This window comes from Neophocaena asiaeorientalis, unplaced genomic scaffold (genome assembly GCF_003031525.2).
Source record: "Neophocaena asiaeorientalis asiaeorientalis breed wild unplaced genomic scaffold, Neophocaena_asiaeorientalis_V1.1 scaffold266, whole genome shotgun sequence".
NCBI lineage: Eukaryota > Metazoa > Chordata > Mammalia > Artiodactyla > Phocoenidae > Neophocaena > Neophocaena asiaeorientalis.
The window spans coordinates 276,168-282,214 of NW_020172449.1; positions in this window are offsets into that span (position 1 = coordinate 276,168).

The window sequence follows — 6,047 nt, forward strand, 5'->3', positions numbered from 1 at the left end:
ATTGTAAATAGAGCTGCAATGAATATTTTCGTACATGACTCTTTTTGAATTATGGTTTTCTCAGGGTATATGCCCAGTAGTGGGATTGCTGGGTCATATGGTAGTTCTATTTGTAGTTTTTTAAGGAACCTCCATACTGTTCTCCATAGTGGCTGTACCAATTCACATTCCCACCAGCAGTGCAAGAGTGTTCCCTTTTCTCCACATCCTCTCCAGCATTTATTGTTTCTAGATTTTTTGATGATGGCCATTCTGACTGGTGTGAGATGATATCTCATTGTAGTTTTGATTTGCATTTCTCTAATGATGAATGATGTTGAGCTTTCTTTAATGTGTTGGTTGGCAGTCTGTATATCTACTTTGGAGAAATGTCTATTTAGTTTTCTGCCCATTTTTGGATTGGGTTCTTTGTTTTTTTGTTATTGAGCTGCATGAGCTGCTTATAAATTTTGGAGATTAATCCTTTGTCAGTTGCTTCATTTGCAAACATTTTCTCCCATTCTGAGGGTAGTCTTTTGGTCTTGTTTGTGGTTTCCTTTGCTGCGTAAAAGCTTTGAAGCTTCATTAGGTCCCATTTGTTTATTTTTGTTTTTATAATTTTGTTCTAGTTTTGTGAAAAATTCCAGTGGCAATTTGATAGGGATTGCATTGGATCTGTAGATTGCTTTGGGTAATATAGTCATTTTCACAATGTTGATTCTTCCAATCCAAGAATATGGTATATATCTCCATCTATTTGTATCATCTTTAATTTCTTTCATCAGTGCCTTATGATTTTCTGCTTACAGGTCTTTTGTCTCCTTAGGTTTATTCCTAGATATTTTAACTCTTGTGTTTCTTGCCTAGAGAATATCCTTTAGCATTTGTTGTAAAGCTGGTTTGGTGGTGCTGAACTCTCTCAGCTTTTGCTTGTCTATAAAGGTTTTGTTTTCTCTATCAAATCTGAATGAGATCCTTTCCGGGTAGAGTCATCTTGGTTTTAGGTTCTTCCCTTTCATCACTTTAAATATATCATGCCACTCCCTTCTGGCTTGTAGAGTTTCTGCTGAGAAATCAGCTGTTAACCTTATGGGAGTTCCCTGGTATGTTATTTGTCATTTTTCCCTTGTTGCTTTCAATAATTTTTCTTTGTCTTTAATTTTTGTCAGTTTGATTACTATATGTCTCAGTGTGTTTCTGCTTGGCTTTATCCTGCCTGGGACTCTCTGCACTTCCTGGACTTGGGTGGTTATTTCCTTTCCCATGTTAGGGAATTTTTCAACTATAATCTCTTCAAATATTTTCTCGAGTCCTTTCTCTCTCTCTTCTCCTTCTGGGACCCCTATAATGCAAATATTGTTGCATTTAATGTTGTCCCAGAGGTGTCTTAGGGTGTCCTCATTTCTTTTTATTCTTTTTTCTTTATTCTTTTCCATGGCAGTGCATTCCACCATTCTGTCTTCCAGGTCACTTATCCATTCTTCTGCCTCAGTTATTCTGGTATTGATTCCTTCTAGTGTATTTTTCATTTTAGTTATTGTATTGTTCATTTCTGTTTGTTTATGTTTGTTCTGTAATTCTTGTAGGTCTTTGTTAAACATTTCTTGCATCTTCTAGATCTTTGTCTCCATTCTTTTTCCAAGGTCCTGGATCATCTTCACTATCATTATTCTGAATTCTTTTTCTGGAAGTTTGCCTATCTCCACTTCATTTAGTTGTTTTTCTTGGGTTTTATCTTGTTCCTTCATCTGGTACATAGCCTTCTGCCTTTTCATCTTGTCTATCTTTCTGTGAATGTTGTTTTTGTTTCACAGGCTGCTGGATTGTAGTTCTTCTTGCTTCTGCTGTCTGCCCTCTGGTGGATGAGGCTATCTGTAATTAATTCTTTTTTCAGCTGGATTTTGAGCCTGCAGTGTGCTTTCATATATCTATCTGGGCTAAGAAAATCTATACAGGTACGTTATAAGCATTCCATTAGGGTTAGCCATAATTTGAATGTTATTTCTAATATTAGTTACTAATATTATGGTGGAAATTTGAATTTATTTTTTTTCCTTTTGAAGTAATTTTTACAAATAAAATCAACATAAATAAAGTTCAAATTAAATACAAGACAGCTTTCTAGGTCAAAACACTGCTTTATCCTTCCATCTTGCCAGACACTATTCTTCAGAAAGTTGGTTACTGGGTAGAGCTACTGAAAGATGGAATATTTGAGAAAGGACACTTCCTGGAGCGGGACTTTTGAAGACAGCTGATGTGGCCTCTGGAAGTTCACTGAGCACCTAAAGGAGTGCTTGGCATCTGCTCCTTCAGAGCTGGGAAAATGCAGGCAGGTCCAGAGCCTCCAGGCAGGAACTAGCAGTTATTCCCTTGTCTATATTTACCCAGCAACAAGGCTTTCAACCCACACTTGACAGGTATTTGGAGATATGTCTCTTGCTGAAGCAGTACAATGCCAGTATAATTGGCCAAATAAGAATTTTTCCATGCATAAGATACCCTTGGAATCTGAAGCTTTTACTCTTGAAATTTCAGCTTTTTGCAAGCACAGAATGTCCAAGGTCATGGCTTCATTATTTTGCTAAGGGAAAAACTGGGTGCAGTGGCATTGTGAGGATGGTGTGCATGAGAGGAGCACTTGAGCACTAGATCCTGGTAGCCACTGGGCATCTGCATTATAGCGTGGCTTACCAATCAATGTCCTTCACCAGTGTCAAGGTTCTGCTGGATTTTTAAACTACCTATCATATGCTCTATACTCCAGGGAGTAGAAGAATATAAACATATAAGACATTCTCTTTGCCATCAAAAAATATTTATTTTCATTAGACAGACAAGATGGAGTTAATAAGATGGCCAACAACACCCAAGATAACATGACTAAGAGCTGAAGGAGTTCTATAAGAAAATGCCAGAAAGTCAAGGAACCTGTGAGTAGTTACAGAGGAGCGAGGTTTTGAATCCCATCCTGAAAAAATATATAGAATTGGGGCAGATGAGAAAGGAAGGGAGGGTGGGGGAGGATTCCAGCAAAAGGGGAAGTTGGAATAGGAAGATAGTACCAGTTAAAGGAACTAATTTAGAATGTGTATGGTGTAGAGGGCAGAAAAAAAAAAAGCCTTTGGTGGCAGAGTTAATAAAAAGCAAAATTTTTCATAGGAGAATAGAGGAAAATAGCACTGAGTGACTTCGTGTTATGCCAGACATTTTTACATCATTAGTCCACATAATCTTTTTTTTTAAGATAAATCTACATGAAGAAAAATCACTATCATCCCCATTTCACAGGTGAATATGCAAATGAGACTCAAGGAGTAAAATAACTTGACCAGCTGGGATTTACAGCCAAGTCTTCTGACTCTCAACTTTTCTGATGATAGGCAGTACTTTTTCTAATTGCACCTCATGGAGAAGGCAAGACTTGAGCTAGTCCCCTAAAAACAGGTACGTATTTGAAGTACTAGTTATTAAACTACTGAGTGGCAGGAACCCATTGCCTAGCATCTAGTAGATGCTAAATAAATATTCATTAGATGAGTGAATAAATTAATAAATACATAAGCAGAGAACACATTCTGGGAACGGAAATGGTTTAAAAAGACAATAAGGAGAAATTATATAACTTTTTATGAGAATTATGAGTTCAGACTTATATTAGGCTATGTTATGAAAGATCCAGGAGATCAAGCTGAAGAACTGGACTTTATTCAATGAAGAATGCAGGTTGCAAAACGGAATTTTTTTTAATGGAGCAACAGAGGAAACGGGGTATTTTAAATAATGGTTGTTGGTTTGTTACTGAGTCCAAGCTCGTTCTGCTTGCTGCACGACAGGCCAGTAAAGCGGGAGATGAGGTGTTGAGGCAAGGAATACAGCTTTATTTGGAAAGCCCGCAGACCAAGAAAATGGCAGACTAGTATCTCCAAAAAACCATCTTGTCGGGATTTGATGTCAATTCCTTTTATAGAACAGAGACGGGGAGATGAAGAAGGAAAGTAAAAAAGGCATAAGATTTGCAACTGTCCCCTAGAATGGCCAGCCTCGGGAAGGGGATGTGTTAATTTCTTCTTTCTTGCAGCCATCCACAGGTGGACAGGGTCAGGATGCTTCCCTGAACAAAGGCACGTTGGTTTAACATTCAGGCAAAGGGGAAGTGTTCCCCTGAGGCAGGCCATTATGTATAGACAGTATCCTTTTAGTGAACAAAAGCAGTGGAAAGCAAAGGTTAAAGTAAAAGAAACAGATCCAACATGTAGTCAGATTTGGTTCTTCCCTGTTACAGGTTCACAACCTCAGGAGTTCCCTGGGTGAAAATTGAAACTGGCTCCCACACACGGAAAGCAAAGAGAGACTGAAGAAAGGAAGATCACTCCAGACTGGTAGGTGGCAGATTTGATAAGCAAGGGAACTTACATACGAGGCTTGTCTTGGGCGACCGCAAGGTGAGTAGATCTCTGCACCTGCCCCCAGAACCTTGTTTATACAGAGGTCTTAACTGGGTTCAGTCAAACTCACATATCCAGTCCACGTGATCTCAACAGCACAGGCTCTCTCAAGGCTGCATCCTTGAAAATGGCTCCAGCATTGGGAGCAGTGGGCAGAACATACATTCCAGGGACAGGGGAGGAGTGAGGATCCTCTGATTGCCCAGGTCCAGTTCACGGGTCAACCAGCAGTCATGTCCTCTCATGACCTCCTCCAACAATGGTTTAAACTAAGTTACCATTGCATTGACTGAGAGGAACAATTGTTTATGTACCTTACGTAAATATCATGGACTTTTATATCTAGAGGAGGAGAAGGACAAGGAGGACAAGAAGAAGAAAAGAAAGAAGGAGGAGGGGGAAGAGAAGGAGGAGGAGAAAGAGGATGATGAGAAAGAGGAGGAGGAGAAGGAAGGTGGGGAGGAAGAAAAAGAGGAAGAGAAGCAACAGCATGAGACAAACCACTTGCTTCTCTTTGGAAGATATTATTACAGACATACTCAACAGATGTAAAATTACTCTGAGAAATTGCTTATATAAGCTTATAAATGCTTACCCTCAAGTTCTGTATGCATGTCATCAGACTGGTAGCAAGCAGATCCCAGACCGGCATTGCCCTGTGGAGCACATTTTGGGTAGCCCTGGTCCATAGAATGGAGCCATTCAAAATGATGTGCCTTAAATTCAAACTTTTTATCATATCAACAATGTCATTCAGCAAGTTTTCAAACTAAAAGTCATCTGCAAAGTATGTCATAATATATGTTTATATTTATGAGATATCTAAAAACATTACAGAGGAGATACAAAGGAAGAGGGAAAGTGGTAGGAAGAGAAGTAGAATGAGCCAACAATTTCATACTTACACCAAAATGTATTTCAACAAGGCTTTATTCATAAAACATTACAACCAAGTGTGAAAATTCTACTGAGGAGCGAATAAGAGAACATTGAGTATAATCTCACCAAGTAAGAGTTTGATGAGAGTTTAGTTTTTACACAAGTAATAATGTCCTCAATGGTGAAAATTGTCAAGCATTTCAATGTGACATTTGTCACACCGAGAAACTCTGCTAGTGGCCTAGCATCATGGGACTTACTCTTGTCTATTTGAGGAAGTCAGCCAATTCCAAGTCAATTTCAAGTCAACCCAAGATGTAACTATTCTTCTAATAACAGAGCCCCAAATTCCAAAACATGACCATGTGACTAACCTAACCACAGAATGCCAAAAACTTCAAGCCAGTAAGGCTCAGGAATTTAAGTACCAAAGAGTACCAAACCACAGCATTATTAATAAAATATAAAATAGTCCTCAAGTTATACTTAGGTTGTATTTCAAAAGTTTGTTAGTTGGCTCTTTAGAACTTGGAACATATTTCCCAAGACAGTGATCTTTTAAACTAACAAAAGACTATATAACTTTGAGTAGAATGGTTGGTTCATAATCTATGTATATGTTCAGCTTTAATATATAATATATACCAAAAAATTATCTTCAAGAGGGGTTGTCCTAATGTACACTCCAGCCAGCAGTGTGTGAGTTCCAGTGAATAATCTTTTTTTTTTTTTTTTTTTTCT